This window comes from Bos taurus, chromosome X (assembly GCF_002263795.3).
Source record: "Bos taurus isolate L1 Dominette 01449 registration number 42190680 breed Hereford chromosome X, ARS-UCD2.0, whole genome shotgun sequence".
Taxonomy (NCBI): Eukaryota; Metazoa; Chordata; class Mammalia; order Artiodactyla; family Bovidae; genus Bos; species Bos taurus.
Window position 1 is genome coordinate 88,365,700 of NC_037357.1, and position 17,373 is coordinate 88,383,072.

The following is a 17,373-nucleotide window of genomic DNA, read 5'->3' on the forward strand; positions in this document are numbered from 1 at the left end:
CTATAGGCTGTGTAGACATTTTATTAGTTCCAGTGAGGTGTGTGTGTGTGTGTGTGTGCTCAGTGCTCAGTCATGTCCAGTTCTTTGCAGCCTCATGGACTATAGCCCCCCAGGCTCCTCTGTCCATGGAATTTTCCAGGTAAGAGTACTGGAGTGGATTGCCATTTCCTATTCCAAGGGATCTTCCCAACCCAGGGGTCGAACCCATGTCTCCTGCATTGGCAGGTGGATTTTTTACCACTAGCACCACCTGGGAAGCATTTCCCTTTAAATTTAATAACCTTCTCCCATTCATAATATAATTTTATCAACTATTTCCTCTATATACCTTGAGACTCATATCAGACAATATTATAATTTTTATTTCAACTATCAAACATGATTCAGAAAAGTCAAGAAGAGAATGAAAGTTTATTACATTTACCTATAATTCTGTTCTTCCATTGTTCTTTCTTCCTTTCTGATGTGCCAAGATTCCTTTTTAAAATATTTCTTTTATGCATCAAGAACTTCCTTTAGGCACAGCCTAGGCCTACAGATGAAAAATTCTTAGTTTTCCTTTGTCTGAGAATGTCTTGATTTCTGCTTCACTCCTGAGTGATACATTCACAGCATACAGAGAGTGGCCTATGATTTTCCATTCTTGTCATTTCACTGTCTTCCTTTTCCTTTGACATAGGATTCAAAGTTCTTCCAGGGCCTGTCTAACACAACTGGAAGTATAATTTTCACTGTGTTCTATATTATGCTCCAGGACTGGCATTCATGTATGAGAGAGTAACTCTGGTCTTGTGTAAGGTGTGGTTTCTCAGTCTATTGCTGAAAAGAAGAGGGACTGGAGGGGCTTGAAGAGTGTGGTGCAGATTTGAATAGGCACTGAACAAATGGGAGAGGAAGCTGACAAAGAGATAGCTGAGTGGGGCCGGGCCCAGCTAAGAATAAAAGCCATTTGTTTATGTGACTTCAATCTGCATGGCTGTGGTTTTTGCAATCTAAAATAGAGGATAGTTGGAGACAATACTGAGAGGATGTTTAATAAAAGCTTTTTATGTTTCACTCTTCTATTTCCTCTAATTGCCATGGTACCTACATTATCTACCTTCATAATAGGAATCAACAGAAACATCCCAAACCACAGTTAACAGTTTTTGTGGACATATTAGAGTATATCAGGCAGCAAAAAAAGCCCTGCTTGGTTGCTTGAGTACTTAAAAATAGGTGTGGGTATTGGTATCACTCTCTTCCATCCCTTTCAAATCCCCAAGGCTGGTAGATTACTACCTGGGAACACTGGATCCTCAATAGTGCTGCTTATTTCAAAGAGTATCAAGATGAAGCCTTGATCATAGCAGCAAATGGGAATGATCAACAGGTTCTATAGTATCTGGTTCTCTTTCCCCCACTCCTCAAAAACTCTGTGGCTGACACAGACCAAGAGAGATAAGGTGAAACCTGTATATGTATATGTATGTACACATACACACATAAAAATTGAATTTAATAATAGCAAAGACTTCTCAAGGCTACCATATACAAAAAATAAAATTCTCTACAAAGGAAAGAAGTAAATTTATAACAGACTTATTATTAGCAAAGTTAAATATTACAATCAAGTCATACTTTTAAGAGACTGGATCTATCATGTTTTAACCTATAATTTTATATCCAGTCATTTTTCATTTAGATATAGTAGAATAATAAATATATTTGGGGGCATACAATGTCTCAGAAGTCTTGCCACACAAAGATCCTTGTTGAAGACAATTTTGGAGGAAGTCTTCAAATAAGAAAAAAAAAAAAAGATGCTTCAAGAAATATGAAAAGTAGGGATGATTAAATATCGTGATATAGTTTATTGCTGATGTGAAAAATTAAAAATACTGAGCAGAAAGAAAAAGTATATCCCTAGTAACCCAGAACTCAAGTTTTAAACATTATCAGAATGATGGAGTAGGTGTGATAGAACCAAAAGACATAAAAACATTTTCAAATACTTGTATTGTTAAGAGGAAAATATACTGATAAATTAAAGGAGTAAATAAACCCAGGTGTTAAGGGAAACCACAATAAGAACAAAGGTAGGATGCATAACTTCTAAACCGGGAAATGAAAATTCCATCTATCCTATAGAAAACAGGAAAGAAGAAAAAGATAACTGAGTGAAAAAGGATTTCCAATGTGGATTTTGTATAGGTGTTGAAAAATCCACTGTGTGGTCATGGGTGACAGTGGCTCAAGTGAAATGGAATTGAGGCAGCTAACAGAACTGAGAATCTAAGGTGCTGGGTGACATGCCTGCATGGATCCCATTGCCAGAAATGAGAAATTTTATCCTTCTTTGAGACTTCTGTTGTTGGAATTTATCATTCTCTATCCTCTTTATCAAACCATATGATTTCTGGGGAATCATAAATTAACAGATTTTACCAGAGAGGGATACGTGGAAAGCACAATCTTCAGGGGAGTACTAAGTCACAGTTAAGGAGAGATAAATAAATAAGGGCAACAAAGAACATTTTCACAGTCTGAGCTTGCTATTCTGTGCAATGGAATTCCAGGGAGAACTATAGAAAAATTTTAAAAGTGAGAAACAGTAATGAGAAGTGGATAAGGAATTCATGATTAGAGTATAACTATAGGAAGAGTGTAGGTGATGGTGTGGCGAGGTACTTGCCTTTGAGTAGTGTCTGTGTATTAAAGGATGAAAAGTGTGGATGAAATTTGCTGTCCACAAACTCTCCAACATTCATGCGCATAGTTTTGGACCCAGAATGAGCTGAATTGTTAGATGGAAAATAACCTGATACCAGGAACCCTGACTCCATTGCCACCACTTCTTCATCCTAGTTAACTTGCAATATTAAGAGCAAAGATAAAGCCCCCTCCATCCCTATTCTTCATTCCACCTCTTTGCTTTTTCTCTGATCTCCCACTTCTCTCATACATCCCTATATCACATTACTATTAATACTTACTACATTTTAGACAGTAAGGTGGCTAGACCAATGTCAACCATACTGTAACCATTGGTCAACCCATTGGATTTTAGACAGAGGTTGCCACCTTGTGGTTGAAGACCAATATAATCAAGAAGGGACCCGTAAAACAAATGTGACTTGAATTTGGGGTCTCACACTTGAGATGACTCAGAATCACTTGGAAAGCTTGTTAAAACGTGTGCTGGGCCCCACCCCTGTAGGTTCTGATTCAGTGTGTCTGTGTTGAGAGTAGAAAACTTGCATTTCTATCATGTTCCCAGGTGACGCTACTGTTGCTCCTTCAAGAACCACAGTTTGAAAACCGCTGCTTTAGACAAACCTCATTCAGGATACATAGACCTCCATTTGGCCATCCAAGATTGGTAAAATTGGAGTTTAAACTTAGGTACGTTCAACTCCAAAGTACATGAACATTTCACTACACCGTTACTAGAAAGTGCAGATGGTGCTGCTTGGGCAGCAATCTTGTTCATATTCTGTATATCTGGAAAGGGTAACCACCTAATAAAGGAAAGAATAGCTTATATTCTTTATGCATGGATTAAATGAACCATGTTATAATAATTCCTCTATTGTTGGGCATTTAGATTGCTTCCAAAATTTTCACAATTATTAAAAGCTTAAAGTGAACTTCCTTGTTCATAAACGCCTCTCGCTATTTAATGATCACTTCAGATGGAATAATTTTAATGCACTTTTATGATGCTAACAATCTCCCTTGCCATGAGGGGTGAGGATAGGTAGTAGGAGTAAGGGAGACATGGGGGAGAACCCTATTACACCAAAAGTACTGCTATAAGCAAAACTGGACACTGGCTCCTATTCTTCTGGAGATTAGAATTCAGCATAATACTCAAATATTAATCAACTAGTCATACAAATAAATGTAACATTGTGGCCAAAAAATGTCATGAAGGAGAGTTTCAACAGTATGGTAGGCAGTGTGATAGTGCTTAGAAATGTTGTTCCCAGATTATAATGATAAACTTTAAAAAAATTGATTACTAATACTTTAACAATAAATTTATGGTTAATTCTTTGATATAATTTCAAATTTACTCTTGTATACAAGAATTTCAATATATGAGGATTTAGGAGTTTGGCCTCAGCTTTGGCTAAATGTTTTTGATACCTGGCCAAGCAGCATTTGTCCAGACTGAATTAAGTGAGCCTCTACCACCTACTTGGAACCACCATGTCTCTCTGGGGTGAACAGGTTTTGAGGTAACCCCTTAAGAGTCCTATCACCTAGTATTCATATTTCTGTGTAATCTCCTTCCCCATGAACGTGGGCAGAACAGATGCCATGGTTTTAACCAACAGAAGATGGCAAAGGTGATGAGATGTCGATCCTGTGAATATACGGCATTATGTAAGACTCTGTCTTGCTAGTTGGCTTGTTTTATTTATTTTTATTTTTTTGAATTGATAGATAATTGACATGATATTGCACTAGCTTCAGGTGTACAACATAATGTTTTGATTTTTTATATATTACAAAATGATCACCATGATAGGTCTAGTTATCATCTGTCAGCATGCAAAGTTATTACACTATTATTTACTATATTCCCTACACTGTACATTATATCCCCGTGACATTTATTTTATAAGTGAAAGTTTGTACTTAGTATCTCTCACCTATTTCACTCATCTCTCCACTTTCCTCCCCTCTGGCAGCCACCAGTGTACTTTCTGTATCTCTGTTTCTGTTCTGTTTGTTCATTTGTTTTACTTTTTTATTTCTCATATAAGTGAAATAATGTGGTATTTGTCTTTCTCTGTATGACTTATTTCACTTAGTAAAATTCCCTCTAGGCCCATCAGTGTTGTGGCAGATGGCAAGATTTTGTTCTTTTTAATGGCTAGGTAATAGTCCATTTTATCCATTGATGGGTTCTTAGTTTGCTTCCATATCTTCATATTGTAAATAGTGCTGCACTGACACTGGCGTATGTGTACAGTATCTTTTTGAGTAAGTGGATTTTGTTTTCTTTGGGTAAATACCCAGAAGTAGAATTGATGGATTGTATGATAGATCTATCTTTAATTATTGACAAACCTCCACACTGTTCTCCATAGTGGTTACACCACTTTACATTCCCACCAAGAATGCATGAGAGTACCCTTTTCTCCACATCTTCACCTAAACTTCTTATCTCTTGTCTCTTTGATGATAGTTGATGATGATGATGATTCTGACAGATATGAGGTCATACTGCCTTTCAGTTTTGATTTGCATTTCCATGATGATTGGTGATATTGCATATTTTATGTCTTTTAGTCATCTGTATGTCCTATTTGGGAAAAGGACTATTCAAGTCCTCTGCCAACTTTTTAATTGGGTTGTTTGTTATGTTGATACTGTGTTATATGAGTTCTTTGTATATTTTAGGCACTAGCCCCTTATTAAATATATCATTTGCAAATATCTTTTCCCATTCATTAGGCTGCCATTTCATTTTGTTGATAGTTTCCTTCATTTTGCAAAAGAGTTTCAGTTTGTTATAGTCCCTTTTGTTCATTTTTGCTTTTGCCCCTTGCCTGAGGAGAGAAATCAAAAAATATATTGCTAAGATTGATGTCAAAGTGCATACTGCCTATGTTTTCTTCTAGGCATTTTATGGTTTTCAGGTTTTCAAAAACCATTTTATGGTTTCAGGTCCTACATATAAGTCCTTAATTCATTTAGTTTACCTTTATTTATGGTATGAGAAAGATGTCCAGTTTGAATCTTTTGCATGTAGCTGTCCAATTTTCCAAACACCATTTTTTGAAGAGGCAGTCTTTCCCCATTGTATATTCCTACTTCATCTGTCATAGATTAATTGGCCATATACATGTGGGTTCATTTCTGGGCTCTCTGTTCTTTTACATTGATCTATGTGTCTGTTTTTATGTCAGTACCATACTGTTTTGATTGCTATAGCTTTGAAATATAGTTTGAAATCAGGAAGCATGTTTCTTCCAGCTTTACTCTTCTTTCTCAAAATTATTTTGGCTATGTGGGGTCTACTGTGTTTCCATACAAATTTTAGAGGCTGATGCTAGCTGTAGGTTTATTCTAGTTCCATGAAAAATGACATTGTTTTTTGATAGGGATTGCATTGAATCTATAGATTGCCTTGGTAAGTATGGTCATTTTAGCAATACTAAGTCTTCCAATCCATGAGCACGCTATATCTTTTCATTTATGTCATCTTTAATTTCTTTTATCAATGTCTTATTTTTTCTGAGTACAAGTCTTTTGCCTCACTGGTTGGATTTATTCTTAGGTATTTTATTATTTTTGATGAAATTATAAATGGTATTGGTTTTCTTAGTTTTTATTTCTGATAGTTTTTTATTAGTCTAGAGAAACACAACAGATTTCTATATGTTAATTTTGTGTCTTGCAACTTTACTAAATTCACTTATTAGTCTAATAGTTTTTTGGCAGAATGTTTGGGGTTTTCTACATGTAGCATCATTGTCATCTGCAAATAGTGACAGTATGACTTTATTTCCAGTTTGGTATTCCTTTTGTTTCTTTTTCTTGTTTGATTACTATGGCTAGGATTTCCAATACTATGTTGAAAACAGTAGTGAGAGAGTGTATCCTTGAAACATTCCCAATCTTAGAGGAAATGCTTTCAGCTTTTCACCTCTGAGGCTGATGTGAGGTATGTTCCCTCTATACCCACTTTGTGGAGAATTTTTATCATAAATGGATATTGAATTATGTCAAATCTTTCCTGCACCTATAGAGATTATTATATTATTTTTGCTCTTCAATTTTTAATGTGGTATATCACATTGATTGATTTGTGGATACTGAGCCATCCTTACATCCCTGGAACAAATCCCACTTGATCATAGTGTATGATCTTTTTAATGTATTGTTGAATTCAGATTGCTTAGTTTGGAACATATTTCTTTGTCTCCTCATTTTGCCTAATCCTTTGTGTTTATTTCTATATATTAGGTTTGTCAGTTACATTCCCTGATCTTGAAGAACTGGCCTTACGTAGGAGACATCCTATGTGGCCTAGCTGTGCATTCCCCTTTGGTGAGCAGAGCTCTGTGTTCTATGTGTTCACATGTCTCCCCATGTGAGTTGGTTGGGGAGCTTATGTTATGGTGGGCCTGATTACTGTGTGTGCACTGGTAGGTGGGACTGACCCCTGGCCTATTTGGCTGCCAGGCCCTGCCTTAAATGGGGGCTGCCAACCCACTAGTGGGCAGGGCTAGGTCCCAGCATGGCTTGTTCTCTGGCCCAGTGGGTCCTGGTGTTCATGCCAGGATTGCTAGTAGGCAGGGCTTGGGACACAGGGTGGCTGGCTGTGGGGTCTGTTTGTCACGGGTTTTGTGGCAACCTGCTAGTGGGTGAATATGTTCCTGGTGCTCTTAGGTTAGAGAGAACTCTAAAATTATGCTTGCCAGCACCAGTGTCCTCATGGTAGAATGAGTTTCCCAGTATCTATGTTTGCAGAGGGAGTCCCAGTTGCCACCTGTCTCTCCAGGTTCTCCAAGATTGACAAATGTTTCTGACCTTGGTTACTTTCAAATTACTTCCTCTGTGCTGGCACTTTGAGCATGTTAGAATTTTCATATGCCTTTTAATAAGAGAGTCTCTGTTTCTTATAGCTCTCCAGCTCTCCCATATGCAAGCCCCACTGGCCTTCAAAGCCAGAAGTTTAGGGGCTTATCTTCCAAGGCAGGATCCCCCAGGCTGAATAGCCTAATGTGGGGCTCAGACTTCTCACTCCTTGAGGAGAACCTCTGTAATTGTCATTATCCTCCCATTTTGGGGTTGCCTACCTAGGTGTGGGTCCTGATTATATTTTTTCTTCCACCATTCTCACTGTGGTTCCTTCTTTATATATTTAGTTGTGGAAAATATTTTATGCTAGTCTTTAGTTATCACAGATAGTTGCTCCATAAATAGTTATAATTTTGGTATGTCCGTGGAAGGAGGTGAGCTCAGCATCTTCCGACCCTGCCGTCTTGGCCATAGGAAAAGGAAAGTGAAGTCGCTCAGTCGTGTCTGACTCTTTGCGACCCCATGGACTGTGTAGCCTACCAGGCTCCTCTGTCCATGGGATTTTCCAGGCAATAGTACTGGAGTGGATTGCCATTTCTTTCTCCAGTGGATCTTCCCGACCCAGGGATGGAACCCGGGTCTCCCGCGTTGTAGACAGATGCTTTACCATCTGAGCCACCAGGGAATACTACTAGCTAAATTTGCAGTTGCTCGCTCTCCATTGCTGAATTGCAAGAAGCAACCTGCCACGATTCCTAAAGCAACAAGAAAAAGAATTCTGCTAATAACTGGACTAAGCTTGGAAGTGGCACCTTCTCTAGTTGATCCTCTAGAGACCAGTTTTGGCTAAGGCTTTTATTGTAGTCTTACTGAGAACCCAGATAAAGTTTGCCTGGATTCTTGATACATAGAAACTTTGAGATAATAAATGCATGCTGTTTTAAGTCATTAAGTTGTAGTGGCATCATAAATTAATATATATTCTCCACAGCATTTCAGCCCCTGTAACATGTACTCAACCATCTCATTCTTTTATATGCCACCTGTTCTACTTGGAATTTTCCTCCACCTTCTTCATTTAACTTTCGCCTGTTTAACTCTTTTGGGTTTTAGTTTAATTATCATTTCCTTTGGAACAATTTCTTTAAACTCCACTTTTGAGATTTACCTTCCTTGAAAAATCAGAGGTGGCAAAGTTGACATACTGGTTTTAAGCCATCCTTATAAGATGTAAACAATTCCCATGCAAGATTTTTTTTTCTTGAAAGAAGGATGAAATTAATAACTAAAAATTAAGTATGTACTTAGAGGTATTTTGCTTATTATTATGAATGCTAATACCTCAAACAAGTCTACGGTTTAGAATTATAATATAGATTATATATTATAGATTATATAGATATAATCTATAAGACTGGAGAAGGCAGTGGCACCCCACTCCAGTACTTTTGCCTGGAAAATCCCATGGATGGAGGAGCCTGGTAGACTGCAGTCCATGGGGTCACTAACAGTCGGACGCAACTGAGCAACTTCACTTTCACTTTTCATTTTCATGCATTGGAGAAGGAAATGGCAACCCACTCCAGTGTTCTTGCCTGGAGAATCCCAGGGACAGGGGAGCCTGGTGGGCTGCCGTCTATGGGGTCGCACAGAGTCGAACACGACTGAAGCAACTTAGCAGCAGCAGCAATCTATAATATAATATAGATATTATAATCTATAGATCTATAGATATATATAAATATATATAGATATAATAGATATATATATATATTATAATCTATAGATATAATCTATAATATAGATTATAGATTATAATTTAGATCTCTGTTACTTAACATTTTAAAAGAATTTTAGCTCAAAACCGAAATATTGTTCTTCTTAAGGTTGTCTAGTGATAACCTCAAAATTTGTATTAATTACCAATATACTTCTCTGTTTAACTATTTGAAAGTTAATCTTTATAAAGGTAAAACTAACAGGTGTTACAATCAGCATCCATTTTTGTTATATTTTGCTTTTGCCATAATATACATTTATTCTTCAACTGATGGAAAGAATTGAAACATAAAGAATATATAACAATATTTTATCTTCAAGTTCCATCTAAAATGCTTGTCTATGTTTTAAAGTGAATGTTAAGATATTAACAATAAGTCCTACTGACTTCCCTTGTTCATATTACTATCATTATTATGCTAATGAATATGACAGCTGATCATAGTGTTATTGATTATATACAGCTTAAGAATGCCAGAAGTTTTTGGAAGATTGTATTATATATTCAAAATTATTTATTCCTACTTGAATGAGATCCTTGCTGGGTATAATAATCTGGGCTGTAGGTTATTTTCTTTCATCATTTTAAGTATGTCTTGCCATTCCCTCCTGGCTTGAAGCCCCACTCTCTAGGAAGATTACACCTTACTACCCTATTGTTTTGGGGATCGGCCAGCCATGTGACTAACTTCAGTCAACAGAATGTAAGTAAATGTGGTGTATAGACTCTAGAATGGTCTCCATGATCCTCACCTCCTGGTGTTCATGCCCTTTTGCAATCTCTACCCTCTGAGTGCAGATTGGACTTGTAACATGCCTCTAACTGATAAAATATGTCAAAAGTGGTGAAATGTCACTTCCGTGATTATATGACATGATATAAGATCTAGTCTTGCTAGGAGAATTACTTTAGAGACTCTTCTTGCTAGCTTCGTGAAGTTGTTAGCTCGGTTGTCACAATGCAAGGAACTATGGAGAGTCCTCTAGGAACTGCAAATGCACTGGAACCGTGGGTAGCCTCTAGGAATTGAGGGCAACCTTTAGGAGATGAAGGTAGCCTTCTGCTGACAGTCAGCAGTAGCTGGTGAAACCTTTAAGCAGTGGACCCAGCTAAGCAATGTCCAGACTCCTGACCCACAGGAAATGTGAGACAATAAATGTGTTGTTGTAAGCCACTAAGTTTTTTTATAATTTATCATATAACAATAGATAATACAGTGGATATGGTATACCTCATATCAGAAAAGGTTTAAACATCCTTTCATGGTTTGGCTCTGTCTCTTTCAAGCTTAAGACTTTCAACAAGAGAAGAGTGGGCCAAAGGGGTGTGGCAGTTCCTTTAGTTTGGGTCACCAAATGAGAAGATTAATGAGGCCACCTGAACCTAGCCAAACAGCAAAGCTGTAATTAACCATTAGCCCTCATTGAGAATCATAGGGAATGTTTGTTGTTGTAAGCCACTGAAATTTAGAGATTGTTTGTTGCTGCTACAAAAGCTAATTAATTCAAAATTGAAGAATATATCGGCTACTTGGTCTTCAGATATCAAAGCCAAAGCTAAGGAGTGATATCAAGATGGTGAAGTAGGAGACCAAGCCTCTGTATTCCCACAAATGTTAACAATTACACAGCTATTCGTAAATAGAAACAGCTCTGGGAGACCACAAGAGTCCACTTAAGAAACTTTAGCAACACAACAGAACAAGAAAACTAAGAATAACCACACAAAGAGAAGGAAGAACAGCTTCATTTTGCCTTCATCATCCTATCCCCCAACCTGACATTACTCAGTGCCAAGAAGTAACTCCCCAGCTAGAAAGAGTTCCATTGCCAGGAAAGGGAGAGTAGGGCTGACTGACCAGCTTCCCCTGCCTTTCAAGGCACCAAATGGAGGACCCTTTTCAGGTTTTTCTCACCCAGAGACTAGCAAAGCTGAAGCATATAGAAGTGGTAAGGAACAAGGAAGGAAGCAGGGCTACCAGTATGAGCTATGAAGCAGGAGGGTTCATGTTTCCCAGTGACCTGCTCTGTAGAGGACCCAGCAGCTTTTGCACTAAAGAAACCAATGGTCAGCACAATCCGTGTGGATCTCATGCAGATTTCACCATTTTTTGACCCACGATATTTGGAATCACAGATGCCAGCTACACAAGACCCTCTTAGCTCCTTCTGCCCCCTGCTCCTACTGGAGCCTGAGATCTACACTAGTAGCCAGCCCAGGCCTCTTTAGCCATGTGACACCAGCCTAGATCCCTGTGACTGTCCCTAACTGCTATGTGAGTGCTTGGGGCTAGTCCCTCTAGCTGTGTACTTGCACACCACCAGCCTGCCTCTCATCACTGGTCTCTACTGTGATGCCTGTGCCCAATTCAGGATCCTGTAGTCAAGGTCCTTATGGCTGCTTATAGGTTTAGCTTTGGTCACTAGCTAGCACCAATGGGCTCACCTGCAGCTAGCTTCCCCTTGTCCCCTATCTATACATCTGCATGTTCCTGGTCTGACTCTCATCACCTGAATCCACTGTCGTGCACATAACCATGTGGAGATCCTGTAGCTGCTATAGTGTGTGCCAACAAACAAGGCCCCTGAAACTGCTGTGGACCTGGCTGTCTCCTGTTTTTAGCCTGAAACACTGATCTCAGCTACTGCTAGCTTCTCCATTTGTGCACCTGTATAACTCTACCTGATTCCCTCCCCCAGCCTCCACTGCTATGTATGCACTCATGAGGAGACTCTATAGCAACAGGAGTGCATGCTGATCACCAGGTATTCCATGGTTGCCAGTAAATAAACAGTTGGCCCAAGCCCTTTGTTGGTCCTGGCCCCCACCACTGTGTATGTCTGTAAGCAGCCCCTCCCACTATACAGGAACCTGAAGCTGGCCCCCATAGCTAAGCATGGGCATGCCATCAGCTCCAGCTACCACCACTGCCTCTCCTGGTCCCTAGCTGCTAGATCTGGAGGTAGAGCTGAGGACCCCACCAACCCTTGTAGCCACTGCAACCCACCAAGTTCTCACCACACATTTATTGATGCTGTGGACCCCAGAATATTGAGCTGACATCATGACTACCCTCAGACCTGGAGCCACACATGCCCCTGCACTTGGGCCCTACACCACTAGATCCAGGGTCATATCATGTCCCATCATGCCCTACTTGTGAGTGAAGGCCATTCCTTACCTAAGTCAGTCCATAAAGCCTGGAAAGGGTGACTGTGTCTTCAAATGTACAGGAACCTATGCAAGACTACAGGGATCACAAAGAATCAGAGAAATGTGATACCAGCAAAGGAACATACTAGACTTCCAGTAACCGACCTCAAAGAAATGGAGCTATGTGAATTGCCAGACAAAGAATTCAAAATAATTTTTCTAAAGATGCTGAGGGAACACAGATAAACAATTTAACAAAATCAGGAAAAAATACAAAAACAAGATACAAAGTCCAACAAAGAGACAGAAATTATAAAGAAGAACAACAAAAATTTTGAAGCTGAAGATAAAATGACTGAACTGAAGAATTCAATAGAGAGCATCATCATCAGATTGGACCAAACAGATCAATGAGCTTAAAGACAGATCATTTGAAATTATTGAGACAAAAGGAAAAAAAGAATGAAAAATGTGTACAGGGTTTATGGGACACCATTAAAAGAAACAATCTATGGCATCATTGGAATCTCAGCAGGAGAAGAGAAGGAGAAAGTTTAAATAAATAATGGCTGAGAAGTTCCCAAATCTGGACAGATTTGGATATTCAAATTCATAAAGCTAGGAGGCCACTCAATAATATCATTCCAAAACAATCTTTTCTAAGAAACATTATAATAAAATTGTCTAAAATCAAATACAGAAGAAATTTTAAAAAGAGCAATCTAAAAAAAATCTCATACAAGGGAATCCAGCAGAAACATTGCAGATCAGGAGATAATGAGATTATATACTCAAAGTGCTGAAAGCAAAATCTGCCAACCAGGATGACTTTACCTAGCAATGTTGCTTTCAGAAATGAAGACGAGATAAAGACTTCCACAAAAATCAAAAGGTGAGGGAGCTCATAACCACCAGAAATTGCCTTACAGGAAATGCGAAAAGGAGTTCTTCAAACTGAAATGAAAGGATGATAATGAGTAATATGAGAACATAAGAAAATATATAACAAACTGGTAATATTAAGTATGTAGTCTGATTTAGAATACGCTACTACTGTAATATGATGGTGTCGTCACTCACTTAGAGCCAGATATCCTGGAGTGTGAAGTCAAGTGTGCCTTAGGAAGCATTACAACAGAAAAGCTAGTGGAGGTGATGGAATTCCAGCTAAACTATTTCAAATCCTAAAAGATGATGCTATTAAAATGCTGCACTCAATATGTCAGCAAATTTGGAAAACTCAGCAGTGGCTACAGGACTGGAAAAGGTCAGTTTTCATTTAAATCCTTAAAAAAGGCAATTCCAAAAAAATGTTCAAACTACCACACAACTGTGCTTATTTCACATGCTAGCAATGTAATGCTCAAAAATCCTTCAAGCTAGGCTTCAACAGTATGTGAACTGAGAACTTCCAGATGTACAAGCTGGATTTAGAAAAGGCAGAGGAACCAAAGATCAAATTGCCAACATTGGATCATAGTTTTGCAAGAGAAATTCCAGAAAACATCTATTTCTGCTTATGACTACACTAAAGACTTTGTGTGGATCACAACAAACTGGAAAATTCTTAAAAAGATGGGAATACGAGACCACTTTACCTGCCTTGTGAGAAACTGTATGCAGGTCAAGAAGCAACAGTTAGAACTGGATATGGAACAACAGACTGGGTTCAAAATTGGGAAAGGAGTACATCAAGGCTGTATATTGCCACCCTGCTTATTTAACTTATATGCAGAGTACTTCATGTGAAATGCCAGGCTGGATGAATCACAAGCTGGAATCAAGATTGCTAGGAGAAATATCAATAACCTCAGATATGCAGATGATATCACCCTAATGGCAGAAAACAAAGAGGAACTAAAGAGGCTCTTGATGAAGGTAAAAATGGAGAGTGAAAAGGCAGGCTTAAAACTCAACATTCAAAAAACTAAGATCATGGCATCTGGTCCCATCACTTCATGGCAAACAGATGGGGGGGAAATGGAAACAGTGACATACTTAATTTTATTGGGCTCCAAAATCATTATGGACCGTGACTGCAGCCATGAAATTATAAAGACACTTGCTCCTTGGAAGAAAAGTTATGCTAAACTTAGAGTATTCAGAAGCAGAGACATCACTTTGCAGATAAAATCCATATAGTCAAAGCTATGGTTTTTCCAGTGGTCTTATATGGATGTGAGAGTTGAACCATAAATGAGACTGAGTGCTGAAGAATCGATGCTTTTGAATTGTGGTGCTGGAGAAGACTCTTGAGAGTCCCTTGGATAGCAAGGAGATCAAACCAGTCAATCTTAAAGGAAATCAACCTTGAATATTCATTGGAAAGACAAATACTGAAGCTGAAGCTCCAATACTTTGGCCACCTGATGCAGAGATGACTTACTGGAAAAGACTCTGATACTGGGAAAGATTGAAGGCAGGAGAAAAAGGGGGCAACAGAGGGTGAGATGGTTGGATGGCATGATCAATTCAATGGACATGAGTTTGAGCAAACTGGGAGATAGTGAAGGACAGGGAAGCCTGGCATGCTGTAGTCCATGGGGTCAGAAAGAGTTGGACATGACTGAGGGACTGAACAACAACAACAATACTGTAACATGGTCCTATGTTGACCACATAAATTTAGTATAAAAATTAAAGGACAGAAGTATTATAAATAGCTACAAAAATCTTTTAATGACTACATGGTATAAAAACATGTAAATTTGGACATCAACAATAAAATGGGGTGCAAAAGGGTAGAGTTTTTGTATACAATCAATATTAAGTTGTTATTAATTTAAATATACTGTTATACAAAAAAAAAGTATTTCCAGTAAGCATTGAGGTAACTGCAAAATAAAATTCTATGAATAATAGATGAACACAAGATAAAAAGAAGGAAGTCAAAGTACACTATTGTGGAAAATTATCAGTTCACAAAGGAAGACAGTAAGGGAAGAGAAAAGGAGCAAAGGAACTTTAAAACAGTCAGAAAACAATACACGTGTACACCCGTGGCAGATGTATGTTGATGTATGGCAAAACCAATACAATATTGTAAAGTAAAAAAAAATAATAATAAAAAAATAAGATTTTGATAGTAAGTTATTACCTATCAATAATTACTTTGAATATAAATAGATTAAATTCTTCAATCAAAAGGCAGAAGGTGACTTAATGATTAAATAAAAATAAGGCTCATCTATATGTTGCCTATAGGAGACTTACTTCAGCTTCAAAGACACACATAGGCTTAAAGTGAAGGGATGAAAAAGATATTCCACAGAAACGAAAACCAAAAGAGAGCAGGGGTACTATACTTATATCAGACAAAACAGACTTTATTTTTTTATTGAATGAAAGATTTTTAAAATTCTAAAATTCTTTACAATTTGTATATTTCACACACATGATTTCATATAATCCCATAATCCTTTTTTCCCTCTACCCCTCTATTGTCCCCCTTTCCTTCCCTCTCCCCACTGGTAACCACTTATTTTTTCTCTACATTTGTGAGTCTGCTTTTTGTTTGTTTGTTTTATTTGATAGTTTGTTGTATTTTTAAAATTTTGTTAACACCAAAAAAATTTGTATTAGAGCTTAGCCAATTAACAATGTTGTGGTAGTTTCAGGTGAACAGTGAAGGGACTCAGCCATACATATACATGTACCCATTCTCCTCCAAACTTCCCTCCCATCAAGGCTGCACATATCATTGAACAGAGTTCCGTGTGCTATACAGTAGGTTTTTGTTGGTTATCCATTTTAAATATAGCAGTGTGTACATGGCCTTGTATCTTTTAGGTTCCACCTATAAGTGATATCATACAGTATTTGTCTTTCTCTGTATTACTTATCTCGCCTAGCATAATGCCCCCCAAGTCCATCCACGTTGGTGCAAATGGAAAAATTTCATTCGCTAGACAAAACAGACTTTAAGTCAAAAATTGTAATGAAACAAAGAAGGCCATGATGAAAGGCTCAATTCATGAAGAGGTTGACAATTATAAATATATATGCACCCAACATCAGAGCACCTAAACATACTAAGCATTTTTGAAGGGAGTAACAGACAATAATGTGACAATAGGAACTTCAATATCCCAGTTTCAATAATGGATCTAGATCACCCAGATAGAAAATCAACCTGGAAACATTAGACTCGAACTATGCTTTAGACCAAATGAACCTAAAGACATACACAAAACATTCTAACACCTGCATAACACACATTCTTCTAAAATGTACACAGCACATTCTCCAGGATATATCATATGTCACAAAACAAGTCTCAAGAAATTTAAAAAGACTGAAAGCATATCAAGTATCTTTTCTGACCACATGATAAATTAGAAATCAATAAAAGAAGGAAAACTGGAAAATTCACAAACATGTGGAAATTAAAAACACACTCCTAGACAATCAACAAGTCAAAGATGAAATCAAAAGGGGAATCAAAAATATCTTGAAATAAATGAAAATGGAAACACAACCACCAAAACTTAGGTTGAAGCAAGAGCAGTAGTAAAAGGAAAGTTGATGGTTATAATGCCTACATTAAGAAAAAAGAAAGATCTCAAATAAATAACCTCATGGAACTAGAAGAACAAAAACAAATTAAGGCCAAATTTAGCAGAAGTAAGTAGATAACAAAGATCATAGCAAAAATAAGTAAAGTAGAGAATGAGAAAAACAATAGAAAAAATAACAAAACCAAGAGTTGGGCTTTTAAAAAGATAAACAAAACTGATAAACTTTTAGCTAAACTTACTAATAAAAAATGAAAGATGACTTAAATAAATAAAATTATAAATGAAAGGACAAACATTAAAAAGGGTAAAAAGAGACTACTATGAATAACTAACTATATGCTAACAAATTGGATTACCTAGAAAAAAAAGGATAAATTCCTAGAAAGATACAACCTACCAAAT